Source organism: Pan troglodytes, chromosome 14, assembly GCF_028858775.2.
Source record: "Pan troglodytes isolate AG18354 chromosome 14, NHGRI_mPanTro3-v2.0_pri, whole genome shotgun sequence".
Classification (NCBI taxonomy): domain Eukaryota; kingdom Metazoa; phylum Chordata; class Mammalia; order Primates; family Hominidae; genus Pan; species Pan troglodytes.
In genome coordinates this window covers 94082451-94100108 of record NC_072412.2, presented here as the reverse complement: position 1 = coordinate 94100108, position 17658 = coordinate 94082451, and the positions used below count along the sequence as shown (strand labels likewise).

The following is a 17658-nucleotide window of genomic DNA, read 5'->3' as shown; positions in this document are numbered from 1 at the left end:
TTTCTAGAACTGCATCCCTTGCTACAAGAATCATAACTACTGTGTAGGGATATGGGGGAAAGGTGAACAAATAATAATTGCAATGATATTACCAAGAACCCAGGTTTTCACTGTGAAAGAAGAAAATACAAATGAGGAGTATCTGAGGGCAAAGGATCCTGTGGGTAAACAGAATAGAATTTAAGGTAATACTTTTAATATATAATTTAATTCAAGAGCTCAGAAGTAAAGCTACCCTGATAGCAATGAGCACAGTTAGCATTCTAACTTCGATTTATAATTTCATTACCCACTAAAGAAACTAGAGCTCCTTGGAGAAGTGGCTGATTCAAGACCTAGGACAGGAAAAGTCTAAGGTAAGCCCTTAGCATCTAATTATAATATAAAGTAAAAAAGTCCTGTGCTCTTCCTCCTGCCAAAATGTTAGTAGGGCATGTTAAAAGAACACAGAAACCAAGTTGACAGGCCTCTTCTAGCCAAATCTGGGGCAATTTAAACATTACATTCATCAAGAACAATAATGAAATACAAATAATAAAATACATGTAAATAAACAGAAAAACATAGACATAACTCCCAATAAACTCACGATGGAAAAGGTAAGAATCTTCCTGATAGGAGAATGGAGACTGATCGATGTTCACAAAATGCTGAAGTTAGAAAATCATCATTTTCCAACCATCATAGTGTAGGCTGCTCCAATCAAGAATAAACCAATGGATGCTAAAGCAGAGTCAGGGACGTGAATGAAAGGTGTTAGGAGGGGAATATTCCCATTGTCTCAAATGTCTTCTTACAGATTGCTTGTTATTTGCAAAAAGAATGTGATAGCTATGTGATGGTGAAGCCAGAGAATACTGTGACCAGATTATCAAATTTAAAATCACAAATGAGGAACAGAAGAAATGTGAAAAGTTCAGAAGTAACTTATGTAATGTTCTGACTTGAAATGCAGAATCTGACTCTAATCATGAGAAATTATTTCAGATTAAAAGAGAATAAGGAGCTATGATAACATTATGCAGGATGCTATCCTGGAACTGGTCCTATACTGGAAATGGGAAACTGCTGTAAAGGTCATTCATGATTTTTAGGTAAACTGACAAAACAAAATAAAAATGGAAATTAAAGAATCATATCAATGCCAATTTTTGTTTTTGTTATGTAAGAAAATGTCCTTGTTTTTAGTTAGAACCAGACAGGATATATCCAGAAAACTTCCAAATAATTGAGGGAAAAAAGTGTGTGTGTGTGTACACTTTCAGAGAGGAAATCATTTTTAAAATGGAAGAAAATGTTATCAATAAATATTTTTTGGTAAAAAATACATTGAGGATTTTTTGTTTTTTCAGCTCTTCTGTAAATTTGATACTATATTCAAATGAAAAGTTTCTCTATATATAAAGGAAAGAAGGGAAGAAATATGATTAACAAAAACACAAAATCTTCATTAAAAATTTACTATCAATCTCTCAGTTGAACAATTTCATAGCATTTTTATATTTATCACTGTCTTTAATCTACACTTGCGTTTTCTTTGATATGCCAACATTGTCTAATAAACATATTGAAGTATATAGCTTCAGACTTGGACACTTCTGAGTACATAACAATGATCTAACACCATTTACTGAAAGAAAAATGAATAAGTGAACTAATAAAAGGAAAGATAATAAACATGCTTATCTGTAAGGATGTTGAGGTCCACACTGATAAACGATTTGCATCACTTTAAGTATTGCATCAAGAAGTAGTTTGATTCCTTCTCCAAATGACTTCTCAATTATTTTGTTCTATTCAACAAATTTACCTGAAATGTACTGCCTGCAACAGAACTGTCAGAATCCACAGCCATGTAAACATGACTTAATTTGCCCTCAGGCAACATTAAGCTTATGGTAGAAATGGTAAGACATTCAGCATGCCTATGAAGTGGAATATTTTAATTAGCTAAAATTAATTTTAAGTTCTAGTAATTATGTTGTAAATTTTGTTTTTTAAATTGCAAATGTATTGCTGCTACATGTAAGAGTTGTGAATATAATAATATGCAGCCCACAACTATTTTTATTAAATCATATCAATTATATTTAGCTCTCTAATTGTGAACTCTAATGATTACTTCTTTATGAATATGATTTACGTGAGTTTTGTGTTTGCTGTGACCTTTTCCTAAAAGGTCTAAATTTTTAATTACCTTACATCAAGTAGTCTTTTGGTGATTTTTTGTTATTGCCTTGAAAATATTTCTCAGAAAGGTTTTTTTTTTTTTAATTTTGTGATGTTGAAAATGACTATGAAGAGCTGTGGGGATACTGTGAATTGTATTCCCTCCATGTAATTTTTTTTACCTGTCACAATATTCATAATATTTTTCTTTATCTTTGCAGTTTAGTATGTTACTGGAATATATTTTATTTGATTTGACTTTATTAAATTTTTCTGGAATATTGTGATACATTTCAATCAACAGATTCAAGCTTGAACTTTTACAATTTTGAATAATTTTCTGTGCTTTTTTTTGCTAATTTATGTACATTAGTTATAATATGTTTGGTATTTATTGACTGCCCTTTTTTATACCCTTTATTCTTTTATCACATTTATCTTTTTTCTTATTTGTCTGCATATCATGCAGTTTGCTCAGGCTTTCTCTATTAACTCATTTTCATTTTTCCTTTGGGTAAATTCTATACATTGTTATATGTCACATGTATTTATATTATTTACACTTCTAATGTTTACAATACATTTTCTGCTTTTTAAAATTCTGGTTTTATTGTGGATTTATAGAGGAGAGAATTTTCAGATTACCCTTATCACAGATTTTGTTACCAGATGTCCTTGAAGTAATTTTCTCCTGTTAATTTAATGTTAGTGTTTTTCCAAAAATCTCTGTCATATTTCATTCTACATTCTGATACACCTATTAAAATATAAAATATGTGTTCTTAAATATATAATATTTTCAGTGTCTCTCTTTTAAATCTTCATACCTGTTTTTTTCTATAAATTATCTTTTTAAAAACCTTTTCAAACACTCGCTTTTCCCTTAAAAAATATTAGCTACGTGTCCATTTTCCTAGTAACGAACATTTAGATTACATCCAAATATCTTCCACGAGAAACATCGCTATTGTAAAAGTATAATCATGAATGCTATGGTTTTGATGTTTTCCCTCAAAACACATGTGGAAATTTAATCCTAACATTGGAGGTGGAGTTTATGGGAGGTATTTTGGTCATGGGAAAACATTCTTCATAAATAAACACGTTCTCTGAAGAGTAGAGGAGAGTGAGTGATTTTTTTTCTCTATTAGTTTTCCTGAGAACTAGTTGTTTAAAAAAAAGTCTGGCACCTCCCCTCTCTCTTGCTTCCTCTCTCCACATGTGATCTCTGCACATCTGGCTCCTCAGCCTTCCACCATAGTGGAAGCAACCTGAGGCCCTCATCAGATGCAGATGCTGCTGTAATGAAACTCATACAATCTTCAGAACTGTGAGCCAAAGAAGCCTTTTTTTGTTTATAAATTACCCAATCTCTGTTATTTCTTTATGGCAACAAAAAACAGACCTAGACAATAAAATTTTTGAAAATTTGTTTGGAATATAAATCAATAGATGAAATTGCAGTCTTCAAGTATACACATACTGATTTCACTGAATAAAACCAGATTATTTTCCACAAGACAGATGTTCCTTGATTTATGATGGGTTTGTGTCCCATCACATGTTGACAATATCATAGGTTGAAAATGCATTTAATATGCTAACATATTGAACATCCTGTCTTAGCCTGGCCTACCTTAAACGTGCTAAGAACACTTATAGTAGCCTAGAGTTGGCCAGAGTCTTATAACTTAATGTCTATTTTATAACTTGAACACAGGACATTGGAGAGTACAGTACTCATGAGAGCAGTATTGCTTGGCTGACTGGGAGCTGGGGCTCACTGCTGCTTCCCAGCATAACAAAATAGCATTGTATTGCCTATTACTTGCCTAGAAAAGAACAAAATTCAAATTTGGAGTATGTTTCTACTGAATGTGTTTCATCTGCACACCATTGTAAAGTCAAAAAACTGTAAGTCAAACCATGGCAAATCAGGGAACTGTTTGTGTATTTACCAGTTCAAATGCTCAGCAGCATTGGAAAATAGTACTAATCTCCCAAAATATGATGTTATTCAACATTCAAAGTTTTACAAGTTGACAGCTTTGAGGTACTATCATGTTGTTTCAATTTTCATTAATCAACTTATGAGCGGCAACACAAAACATAGTCATATATAGCATTTAGTTATCTTACTTTTCCTTTCTATTCCTATTTATTACTTGTGCTCATTTCCATAATGTATTTCACTTCTTTTTCTTGTCAATTTCTAGTTCTTTGTACATTCCAGATATTAGTAATTGTTTTAAAAATTAAGACATTGTAATCATGTTCTAATATTATGGTGACACTTTTATTTCATATCAAGTTTCCCATATGCATGTGTCTATTTCTGAGCTGTTCAGCTGTTCCATTGGTGAGTGTGTTGGTATTGGCCCTAGTCCCTATATATATTTTACTCTTGCCTTGCCATTATTATTTAATATTTGATACGCTGAGTATCACCCTTTTGGGATTTTTGAAGTACATTTGCTATTTAGAAAGATTTATTCTTTTGCATGCATTATACTATTTTAATAGTTTAACTGTATGGCATACACATGTATACATAAAATTATAAATAAAATTGCTATAAACTACCTCTGCCTTATCCTATAAGTAGTTTGGAAGATCTCTGTACAGGCTTCTGTGGCATACATACTTAGAAAAAGCATAACTGTATCATTGAATATGTATGTCTTCAATTTTAATAGATAATGTCTAACAGTTATTCAAAATGTTTATACAATTCATTTCCAATAGCAGTGCTTTGGAATTGCATTTGATTTTTGACACACCATATTGTTAATCTTTCAAACTTTTTTAAAATTATTTTTTAAAATACAGCCATTTTGGTGGGTGTGCTGTGGTTTCCCAGTTTGAATTTGCATTTTCCTTATGACTGTTGAAGCTGGACACCTTTTTATATGATTCTTGGTCATTTAGGCATCCTCTTGTGATATGCCATTGGAAGCATTTTGTCTAAATTTCTGTAGGGTTGTATGCCATTTTTTTCTTAATTTCAAAAATTAAAAAATTATTATTATAAGTCATTGTTATATAGATGTAAATATGTTTTATACATAATACATATCTTTTAATTATATAACATTTAATAATGTTTATATGTAATTATATATGGTTATATGTATACATATTTCTATAAACATATGTGTATTTATTTGGGATTCAAAAAAGCTATTCTTAGGCATCTCTGGCTTTTTATGACTTACTGGTTAGATACAACATTATCGATGACAACAACAATAAAACAAATAAGATCATTTAATGGCTAAGAAAACCTGCAAACTGCACTACCCACCTATGGATAATAATGAATATATATTATAGTGTTGATATACAAAGTTCCTCATTGAGCCATTATTTCACCCAGTAGTACAAATTTACTTCTCAAGTTGCTATGAATTACACACCACACAGAGTTTATATAAAGAACAAGATTAACTTAGGAGTAACAAGACTTTAAATTTTGCTTGAAACCCTAAAATCCCTGAAGCACAGTAAAAAGTACAGTTTCTTAGTCATTGGTGTGTAAACATATAAATCATGAAGGTTTACATAAACAGAATAATATACATGGAATGGATAGATTTTCTATGTTCAATGTAAGTTTTGTGTTTGGACTAAACCTCCGTACTAAAACTCATACCTTAATATATTGGTGCACAAAAGGATGTTTGAAATGATAAACTTTCATTCACATATTGAATACACAAACTAAATGCTATTTGTGGTCCCCCCAAAAAAACAACAAACAAAAAAGTTATTGCACAATGTTTATGTTCTTCCATCATTTTCTCCTTTTCTTCAGAGAGTTTATAATATCCAACACCCTTAGTTAGAGGCTTTTGAAGTATAATTATTCTTTAAAGTTCACTATTACAATTCTTAAGGCAGTTAGTACTATATTTAAATATTTTTACTGACCTTGACATTCGAATTGTAATCTTTACTATTCTTTGTTTGGCAATTCATTATTTGGGCTCCAGTGGTATTTACTTATTATTGATACATGCCTCTTCAACTTGGATGACTTAACAACCACTTTCCTTTGCTGTTTATCATTGATGTGATAATTTCAGACATATTCTTGCTTTCATGATTCTCTTAGACCTGTCTTAAATAATTTGTAACATAACCCGATACTTTATCTTTTATGTAGTGTTTTACACATGATATACCCATTTGATACAGTTATAATTTAGATATGTTTGATGCTGAGATTATTTAGCAATTTAATTCAATATAACTTACAACTATTGAGCACCTATTACGTGACAATAATTGAGTTAATTTTAATGAAGGAACAAAGTTGAATAAGGCAGTCACTACTGAGAAGTACATATTTATTCACAAATTTAGGTAATTAAATAGTAATTGTGAGCAAAGTATATATGGTAAGTGTCAAATCCAGGCAAAAATACCACAGTTAGGTGGGCATCTCTCTTTTAGGCATATTTACATGCCATAAGAAATAATCTAAAGAACTCTGTCTTCATGGATCATAAAAATAAGAGACAATTCAACCTTAGCCTGACTCCCATACAAATTGGTCAATTACATTATTATTTGATTTTAATATATTTCTCAACTGCCACTATACCATCAAGTAGAAACTTTGCAAAAAATAATAATAAAGTATCTACCTTAAGACTTCTGGAAATTCATTCAATTATATCCAATATAAAACAATATACGTTTGTTATTGGAATAAGTTTTACATTCATATTTAATAAAGATTTGATAAAATCGTGATAACACGAAGAGCAAACTGCCAATTGAATTTCCTAGAGAATATAAAATGATCTAAAGTGAAAGAAATTATATTGTACTGTAAAGTGCAGAGGCAAAATCTGTTTTGTGGAAACACACTGGCATAAGTAAGAGTGTCATAAAAGTAAAAGCAGTGCCTAAGGCATAGAAAATGTAATAGATCAATATAAAATGTGTCATAAGTAATTAAATCTAGATACATGACTCAGATACACCATATCATTGAAGATAGGATTAGTGATGGCAACTCTATAAAGATGAAACCTACACTATTGGATCAATATTCAATATGATTCAATTTTTCCTTGTTTGTTTTATTGTAAATAACTAAAAAAGAAACACATCCAGTTGTAATCTGACACAAAAGACTCCAACAGTGCAGATATGAAGTGTGTTTTTTTAAGTTGCAAAATATTTCACAGATGAAGGGAATGCTCATTCAATGTCATCATTTTAACTTTGTTTTTATATACATATTTTAAAATATTTGTAAAAAACACAGGTTAAGTTAGCTGTACTCATGCTAGCTATTACTTTTATGTGAAAATATTGTATTAACTTATAGCAAATTTGTATGAATTTAGCTCAGCAGTGTAGCATATAACCTAATATCTCTTGGAAAACATACATATGCTGTCTCTCACACACATATTAATACATGAAGTGAATTCTGGAATAATTTAATAATTAGAAGACTTAAGAAAAACAATGATTCTATGACTTGAGAAGTAAAGTCTGAGTTAACAGAGGGTATGTTTTATATGTATAGTAAAACAAGGAGTAATGACAAATGTAGTTAAAAATGAGGAGTATCTGGCACCCATAAGAGCAATTTTAAAGTAAAATATATAATTTCATCAGTTACAGCATTCAAAATTTATTATTGACTTTTATTAGATGAGAGAAAGAAGAAAATTCTTTTTTTTCTAACTTTTCATTCAACGAAATATGTGTTCCTTAAAGAAGAATGTTAAAAGGGTAGGAACAAATTCCACTGGTGAAATACTGTTGAGAGGGGTAAAAATCTTATCATGGTAGAAAGAATAACCAAGACAAAGGAAGAGACACAGGAAACCAGTGCATTTGACTATTGTGTTAGAATCATCAGATGCTCGGCTTTTAGGTATAGACTTATCAAAATTGACATGGTTGCAAAAGATAAGGATAAGCTCAATAATTAAAATACAAAACAACAGAGATTCAAGAAAATGGCCTCAAGAACGATGTCAAAAATTATCTGGCCTATTGGTATACTTAAGGAAAATAAAGTACTATTGTAAACAACTTACAAATGATAAAGCAAAAAATTGTGATGGACAAATTACAAATGTCTATAAAAGTAAAATACTCCACAAAATAGTAATATTGTTCTACTTAGTAACAAAAAATAATTTGCTCACTTTGTTTATTTTCTAATTTAATCTAGTTACCACAATATTATGCATCTATTTTAATTCAAGAAGGTTGCATTTCCTGTATTTTAGGAGGACTCAAAATGTCCGGTGAAAGGTGTGAGACACTGTATATTGTCTAATGAAATGTCAATTACTATTGAGATGTAACAAGTGATGTCTGGGAATAAATGCTGTGGCTAGAAAACTTTACATGGGTGACATTTCCACAACCATGCAATTTGCTTATTAACAGGTATTCTGTGACCAATCACTCCACTATTATTTACTAATAAGATCTTAAGGATGGTTTTATATTATGTTAAAATGTTACTTTGTATTTTGGAACAAAAAAAATCATAAACCAAATCAGAATATGGATTCAATAACAAACGCTAACATCAAAATATCTTTATTACAATGATAATTTTTATAATTATGAACTAAGAACGTTAATTAGCAGGTGATATCCCCTCTTTTTCTCTCTGTTCCCGTTGCCACATTAGCAACAGAGTTAATAAATGTATATTTTATTTACTCACAATGCAAACCAAGCAAAATTTGACATAAACACTATACTAGGTTCATTCCCAGGAGCAGCCTCTAATTCTTTCAATAGGCTTGAAACTGACACACAGTCTTCTCATACCCCTATAATGGGCTGCTCCAAATTTGATGATTTAGTCAGACTTTGTTAGATAAATCTTCTTTCCTACAAAACACTATTCCACTGCACTTTCTAGGCCTATATTTAATTTTCTTAACAGGAAAATTTTAAATCTTGAAAAATTTATCTGTTATTATACTAAAAAAAAGAGAAAAAGGCCCAATCAGCCTTTGTGTGTGTGTGTGTGTGTGTGTGAAGAATAGGGCTATTCTCGTCATAAATCCCAGAAATTCTAAGTTGAGGACTGGTGCTTTATAGCGATACCCAACTTAGAATTTCTGGGATTCATGAAGTAGAATGAATTTGATTAAGGGAAAATTTTATCAGCATCAAGCAGCACTATGAAATTTATTGAAAAAAGTTTGAGCACACATCATGTGTGTGTATATCCAGTAAGTTAAACACTACCATAATGTAATATCAATACGGCACATCAATTTGCAATTGGCTTGGCATTTGCAAATTACTTTCCCAAATATTGCTTCATTTGTAATTATAAAAATAATTATAAATATCATTTACATTTAAATTATGATAAAATTTATTGTAGACTACTTGTTAAAGATTACAAGGTAATAATTAGCAGAGTGGAACTCAAATCCAAGCTCTGACTTTTTGCGATCTTTTTATTTTATGACACTTGCTGCTAAATAATTGCAAAAATAAAATATTTTGTTTCGTTTTCTTTGAATGTTAAAGATTCCTTGTTGTTTTTCCTCATCTCCTCTCCTCTTCTGTTCCAGTGAAAAAGACCTCTGATTTTTAGCTGCTGTGTTACAGGATAGAATAAATATTATTTCCTAAACCTCCTCGCAGGAGGGTGGGGACATGCATCTGAATTATGGCCAATGAGTTGCATATGTGAAACAAAATAAGTGAAACTTTGCTAATGTACATTTTCTTAATTTTTATTTTTAGTTCTGGGGTACATGTGCAGGATGTGCAGGTTTGTTACATAGGTAAATGTGTGTCATGGTGGTTTGCTGCACCTATGTACTCATCACCTAGGTATTAAGCCCAGTATGCATGAGCTATTTTTCCTAATCCTCTCGCTCCCCACACCCCGACAGGTCCCAGTGTGTGTTGTTCCCCTCCCTGTGTCTATGTGTTCTCATTGTTCAGCTCCGATTTGTAAGTGAGAACATTCAGTGTTTGGTTTTCTGTTCTTGTGTTAGTTTGCTGAGGATAATGGCTTCCAGCTTTCATATATATATATATATATATATATATATATATATATTTTTTTTTTTTTTTTTTTTTTTTTTTTTTAAGACAGTGCCTTGCTCTGTCACCCAGTCTGGAGTGCAGTGGTGTGATCTCAGTTCACTGCAATGTCCGCCTTCTGAGTTCAAGTGATTCTCCTACCTCAGCCTCTGGAGTAGCCGGGACTACAGGCACATGCCTCCATGCCCAGCTACTTTCTGAATTTTTAGTAGACACACGATTTCACCACGTTACTCAGGCTGGTCTTGAACTCCTGAACTCTAGTGATCCGCCAACCTTGGCCAGCTTCCACACTTTTAAAAGGAGAGATATTTCTCCTCTTCCTTCTATTCTATGACCCTGACAACTGATGTTTTAAGGAGAGATCTTGGAACAAAAGGAAAAAAAATTCTAGGGATGCTAAGAAATAAAAAAGAAAAGAAAAGAAAAGCAAAGGTTCTTTTTTTTTTTTTTTTCGAAGTCTTGCTCTGTCGCTAGGCTGGAATACAGTGGCAAGATCTCAGCTCACTGTAACTTCCGCCTCCCGGGTTCAAGCTATTCTCCTGCCTCTGCTTCCCGAGTAGCTGGGATTACAGGCGTGTGCCATGATGCCCGGCTAGTTTTTGTATTTTTAGCAGAGATGAGGTTTCACCATGTTGGCCAGGCTGGTCTTGAACTCCTGACCTCAGGTGATCCACCCACCTCGGCCTCCCAAAGTGCTGGTATTACAGGCGTGAGCCACCACAGCCAGCCAACATGGGTTCTTAAATTAACCACTGCAGTAAATTTATCAAGCTGTCTGTTATGGAATGAACTATGCACCACCACCTCCAAATTCATATGCTGAAGCCTTAACCTCCAATATTACTGTATTTGGATATCGGGCCTTTAATGAGGTAATTAAAATTAAATGACCTTATAAGGAGTTGGTCCTAAGCTGATAGGACTGGTGCCCTTATAAGAAGATAAAGAGACACCGAAGTTCTCTCTCTCCACTCACACGCAGGGAAAAGACCAGGCAAAGTCACAGAAGAAAGATGGCTATTTGCAAGTCAAGAGAAGAGGCCTCCCTAGAAAGCAACCTTGCTAGCATCTTCGTCTTGAAAGTCCAGTCTCCGGTACTATGAGAAAATACATTTCTGTTTTTAAAGCCACCCAGTCTATGGTATTTTGTTATAGCAATCCCAGCAGACTAGCATACTATTGCTTGAATATCTGTCCATCCTATAAAGCAGCAGTCCCTAACCTTTTTGTCATGAGGGACCAGTTTCACTCAAGATAATTATTCTACAGACGAGGAGGGGGAGGATAGTTTGGGGATGATTCAAGCACATTACATTTTTGCACACTTTATTTCTATTATTACATTGTAATATAAAATGAAATAATTATACAACTCACCATAATGTAGAATCAGTGGGAGCCCTAAGCTTGTTTTCCTGCAACTAGACAGTCCCATCTGGGAATGATGGGAGACACTGATAGATCATCAGGCATTAGATTCTCACAAGGAGCACACAACTTTGATCCCTCACATGTGCAGTTCACAATAGTGTTCGTGCTCCTATGAGAATCTAATGCAGCTGCTGATCTGACAGGAGGTGGAGCTCAAGCAGTAATGCAAGCAATGGGGAGCAGCCTCAAATACAGATGAAGCTTCGCTGGCTTGCCTGTCACTCACCTCCTGCTGTGTGGCCTGGTTCCTAACAGGCCAGGGACTGGTACCAGTCTGTGGCCCGGGGGTTGGGGACCCCTGCTATAAAGGATAATGTCTTAATAGATTATTGGCAATATTGTGGAAAAAAAAATGTTTCCTAAGAAAAGTCAGCGTTTTCCATACTTTGATGTGACAATTTCAGAAGCAGAATAAAGTTGTCATTTTTCTGTAATCTTTAATAATTATTAAAAATTATTATATTATTATACTATCAGCTGTAGTATAATAATAATACAATTATTATAGTTTCAGCTATACAAACACTCAGCTGAAAATGTTACATCATCTGTCTAATTTACATTCATTTCCTCTTTAATGTCTGATTCTAAAATAGAACTATCAGATGTCTTATTTTGAAAGCAAACTAATGTCATAGTCCAAAGGTGAATCTGAGGTCAAAATTCTTAAAAATGTAAATAAAGTTAATTAAAGATAAAATAGCTAATAGTAAAAAGCAATTACACCTTTATCATCTTTCATATCAAAATAAAAATTATAGTGCCTTTCAAGTTATTTTATTCTGCCTACTTTTCCTCATTTTTTCTAAAAAACTCTTGAAAACTGTATTCTTTGTTATCAAAAACTTCCTTTCTTCCCACTCAGTTTGACCCTTCATAAAACAGTTTTCACCTTCTGGGTTGTACTGAAACATCTTTAACTACTTTACTCTGTTCTTACCTTCCTCTTCAAATTTGCTTTTGTTGTTGACATAATCAATCATGCACACCTGTAATGCCTTCCATTGCTCTATCATCTCCTGTTGTTTTTCATCTCCCGTTGCACTGGAGTATGCCTTAGAGACAAAGAAGAAAAATAAAACAGCAACAACTTTTTATGATAGTTAAAGATGATAGAACAACTTAGACCTTACTTTCATAAAAACTTTTATTAACTGAAAATAGCAAGAATAACACAAAAGTATTTACACAGAAATACATTATTTACAGTGAGATAACATTGGCATCATTTTTCTAACCAATATTACTTAAACTAAGAAATTTATATATTTAAGAAAATTACACATATTATTTTTTCTTCTTCTTGACTTTATATTTTTAATTGGAAATATACCTCATATGCATTAATTAGAATTTAACTGCATAAGCAAAAATTATTTAATAACCAAGTTATTTGAGGTTTTAAGGCACCTAGTAACAATATATTTATTATGTTATGTAAATAATAAATATATGTAAGAAAAAACTAATCAGTCTTCATTTTTAGAACTAGGACAAATTTTACTACAATGTTTGATATTGAATATTTATTTATAGTCTATCTCTCAAAAATAAGCTAAGTAATGTATTTACACATGCAATTAAAAACATTAGTCATAATAAATATTACATTTCATTATGAATGAAACCTAATGACTCATAGTCTTACCTTGCAGTAAGGATCCACTTAAACATTAGTATCAACATGTAGAGAACCATTTGCATTTTTAAATGTGCCATTTAACTCATTAGTAAAAACAATGGATTGAATTGTGTCCTGCCAAGATTCATAAGTTTAAAAGATAACAGGCATGCATGATGGCTCATGCCTGTAATCCCAGCGCTTTGGGAAGCTGAGTGGGGAGGCTCACTTGAAGCCAAGAATTTGAGATCAGCCCGGGCAACAGAATGAGACCTCATCTCTACAAAAAAATTAAGAATTTGCTGGGTGCAGTGGTGCATGACTGTAGTCCTAGTTACTCTGAAGGCTGAGGCAGGAGGATTGCTTGAACCCAGGAGGTTGAGGTGGCAGTGAGCTAGGATCCCGCCTCTGTACTCCAGCCTGAGCGACAGAGCGGGACTCTGACTCGAAAACAAAAACAACGATGAAAAAAGAAAGTAACATAGACCAAAGACCTTAACAGACACCTCATCAAAGAATATATACAGATAGCAATTAAACATAGAAAATGTTCTACATCATACATCATGAAGGAAATGTATATTAAAACAACAAGATATTACCATATACCTATTAGAATAGCCCAAATCCAAAACACTGAAAACACTACAGGCTGGAGAGGATGTGAAGCAATAAAAATGCTCATTCACTGCCGGCAGGAAAACAGAATTGTCTGCCCACTTTAGAAGACAGTTTGATGGTTTCCTAAAAACCTAAAAATACTCTTAATATAGGATCCAGCAATCACACTTCTTGGCATTTACCCAAGGAGTTGAAAATGTATGTTCACACACACACAAAACCCAGCACACAAATGTTTATAGCAGTTTTACTTAATAATTTTCAAAATGTGGAAATAACCATGGTGCCCTTAAGTAGGCAAATAGATAGATAAACTGCGGTATATCCAGACAATGAAATATTATTCAACAGTAACAAGAAATAAACTTTCATGCCATGAAATGACATGTAGAAACATTAAATGCATATTACTAAGTGAAAGAAGCCAAACTGAGCAGGGTACTTACTGTATGATTTAAACTATATAATGTTCTAGAAAAGATGAAGCTAGGAAGACAGTAAAAAGATCAGTGTTGGCCAGCGGTTAGGAGGAAGGGAGGGATGAATAAGAGAAGCACAGAGGATTTATACAGCAGTTAAAATACTCTCTCTGATATTATAATAGTGGATACATGTCATTATATATATATTTTTTAATCTATAGAATATTCAACAAGAAGAGTGAACCTTGATTTAAACTAAGGATTTGTGATGATAATGATATGTCAATGTAGGTTAATCAATGTAACAAATGTAGCACTTTGGTGTGGGGATGTTGATAATTGGGGAGATCATGCATGTATGGGGCAGGAGTAATTGGTAAATTTCTGTACCATCTTTTCAATTTTCCTCTGAACTCGAAACTGTTCTAAAAAATAAAGACTATCACAAAGAAAAAAGGCAAAAAAAGAAAAATTATATACCGAAGTGCTTACCCCCAGTACCTCAGAATGTGACTTTGAGAATAGGGTTACAGCAGATACACATAATTAACAAAGTTACAATGAGACTGGAATAGGGTAGGTCCCTGATCCAATATGTCTGGCAGGTATTTGGACATAGGCATGCACACATGGAGAAGCCCATATGAAGATAAAAGCAGAGAGTGGCAGATGTGGAAGACTAGGAATGCCAAAGATGGCCAATAAAGCACCGGAAACTGAGAAAGAAGCATGGAACAGATTCTTCCTCACAGCCTTCAGGAGGAATCAACTCTGTTGACACCTTAATCTCAAGCTTTTAACCTCCAGAGATGAGAGACAATAAGTTCCTATTGCTTAAACTGATCAAGAAAGCCGTAATTTTCTGCTCAGCTTGATGAAACTTTAGACAGCACTCTTCCTGACTACAGAATTTTCTTAGAGCATTCACTTAAACTTGCAATTTAAATTTTTTTCTCTTTTTTGAGATATAAATCTTCTTCCATTCCTTTACCTGTTTTATAATCCATGAATTCTTTCTCAAGGACTTGGGAGCCACCCCTTTGAAATGTAAACATCAGATTAGAGCCCCTACCTCCCCTCCCCCATCTCTGTGGGAGAGTAGGAGTCTGTTTTACATAGCAATTAGCAAACACAGATGACCTACTCATCTTGACCAACCTGCCCTCTGTCCTCCTCCAATACTTTTTTATTAGCTCACCCTAGTACCTAGAAACTCGCTCACCTTTTGTTTTCTCAGCAAAGTTGAGTCAATTCTCTCTTTCCTATTAGAGTAGTCCTGAATAAAGTCTTCCTTCCGTGTTTAACTTGTCCAGTACAATTTTTCTTTGACAAAGCCACCTAGTTCATGGAACTTTGTTACAAAAGCCCTAGCAAATTCATACTCCACGGATTGTGTACAGTACGTTTGGTAAATTAATAATACTCAAATGCTAGATTTAGAAAGAGTGGGCATTAGAGGAGCAAGAGTTCCATATGTAGAACTGAATAGCTAGTTACACTTCGCTATATATAGTTCACACAAATCTAAGACACAGTTTTGGCAGCTATCGAATAGCATAAAAAGAGCATCAACTAAGTGTATGTTGAGACATAAATGAGATAAGATATGCAAAGTATTGAAGGCACGGTTAGCGTTCATTTATAATCTCAAATGTTAGCACATATATTTATTTGTATATATATACATATAGACATGTGTGTGTATAAAAGCTTATATATACATACATATTTAGTCATATTTAGTTACTATTATTAAATGTAGATATTCTAAAATTTTTGTGTAGATATAGGTGTGATTAATATTAAATTTTGTAAAAGCACTGCTGAATGATCTTATGTTTTTTATTTTCATTTCCTTTGTAGATAGATGTTAAAGGCATTACCTGCTTATAACTCTTCAGAGAATCCCTCTCATGGAGAGAAATAAGACAATGCATACAAGTTTTTTCTTAGATATTTCTGTAGCATCACATCTCACAACTCCCCACCATGCTTTTATAATATGCATTTATTTGTCATTTCCTTTTATACAACGTATTTTTCAGGCCATCTTTCTTTTCCTTATGCTAATCCCTGTTAGGAAAGCCCTTATCTCTGTTCTTTGCCAGCCATACTCATGCTCATTTCTTCCAGAGTGACCCTAGGTACTGTCTCTTCTATGAAATCCTCCCTGAATGAAGAGGTTGAAAGAATTACTGCTGTGGTGTGGGGTGATCTTTGTGTCTTCTTGTTCTTGAACACTTTCCATATTACATACAAATAATCAGTTTTTATGCCTGATTTCCTCAGAAGATTGTAAAGTCCTTGAGGGCATAGTCTAGGGCTGGTATTTTATAAATGTTCAATAAATGTCTGTAAAAACAAACAGAACTGTCAATTCTGTTTTTTTCTAGGTAACATATGGGTAAGTAAATATTTTGTATTTGCTTACAATCATATAAATTATTGTTATCAATATATCCAAATCAATGTAACTCATGGATTTAATGTACATAATTTAAAGACTTTTAATTTAAATATCAGTGACCAAACCACTGTTCCTGTAAGAAAAAGTGGCTGTTTTCTTCCCTAAAACCTTCTAATTTTATATGAATACTCAAACATTTCACTTTATTTTCCAAAAGTTCTACTTTCCCACTCCTCCCTAGACTGCTGAACTCTCACAGTGGTTGCATCTGCCACTCATGTGTTTACACACTGAAAATAAATCATTCTGTGTGAGAAAATAAAAAGGATGAAGAAGAAATACAAAATACTATGTGTTTCAACATTCAAGTCTTAGATATTTGACATGGTGTCACACAGTTGTAATCTGATACACCAGTTGTCAAATGCTATCTTCAGCCCTGTTCATCTTTCTAACCTCTAATTCTGTGCAGTAGGACCATGTTATAATTCATTAATTAGTGTAATGTGCTAATTAAATTACTAAGGATGGGATTTTCTTCTGAACCAACATTTCTGAGTAAATCAATGTTCCCAAATGTATCCTCTGAGTCTGTAACCAAGCCATTATCCCTTACATCTGGATAACTGGAACCACTTCCTAACACATGTCTTTGCCTTCTCATTTCCACTCCTATGATCCATTCTCCACACTACAGTCAGTGTGAAATTGTACCACACAAATCAGATTATGTTATTTTCTTTCTTAAAACCCTCCAATGGCATTCTATTGCCTTAAAATAAAATCTAAACTTCTTCCCATGACCTTGTAGGCAGTACAGAGAGGACCTCTGCCTTATTGCTTCCCCACTCCCTCTCACACACTCACTACAGTCCACAGGCTTCACTCTGATCCTCAAGTATACCATGTTTTTTATTTTTATTTTT

The 17658-nt window shown here is 33.1% G+C and overlaps 1 long non-coding RNA gene across 1 annotated transcript in view; it reads right to left on the bottom strand.

Annotated features, from left to right (window-relative positions):
• The window catches only part of LOC107968073 (uncharacterized), a 154083-nt gene that overhangs the window by 26189 nt on the left and 110236 nt on the right, over window positions 1–17658 (bottom strand). The window contains exon 3 of the long non-coding RNA XR_001708956.4: window positions 12602–12716. This is a non-coding gene — a long non-coding RNA (uncharacterized LOC107968073). The remainder of the gene's footprint in view (window positions 1–12601; window positions 12717–17658) is intronic.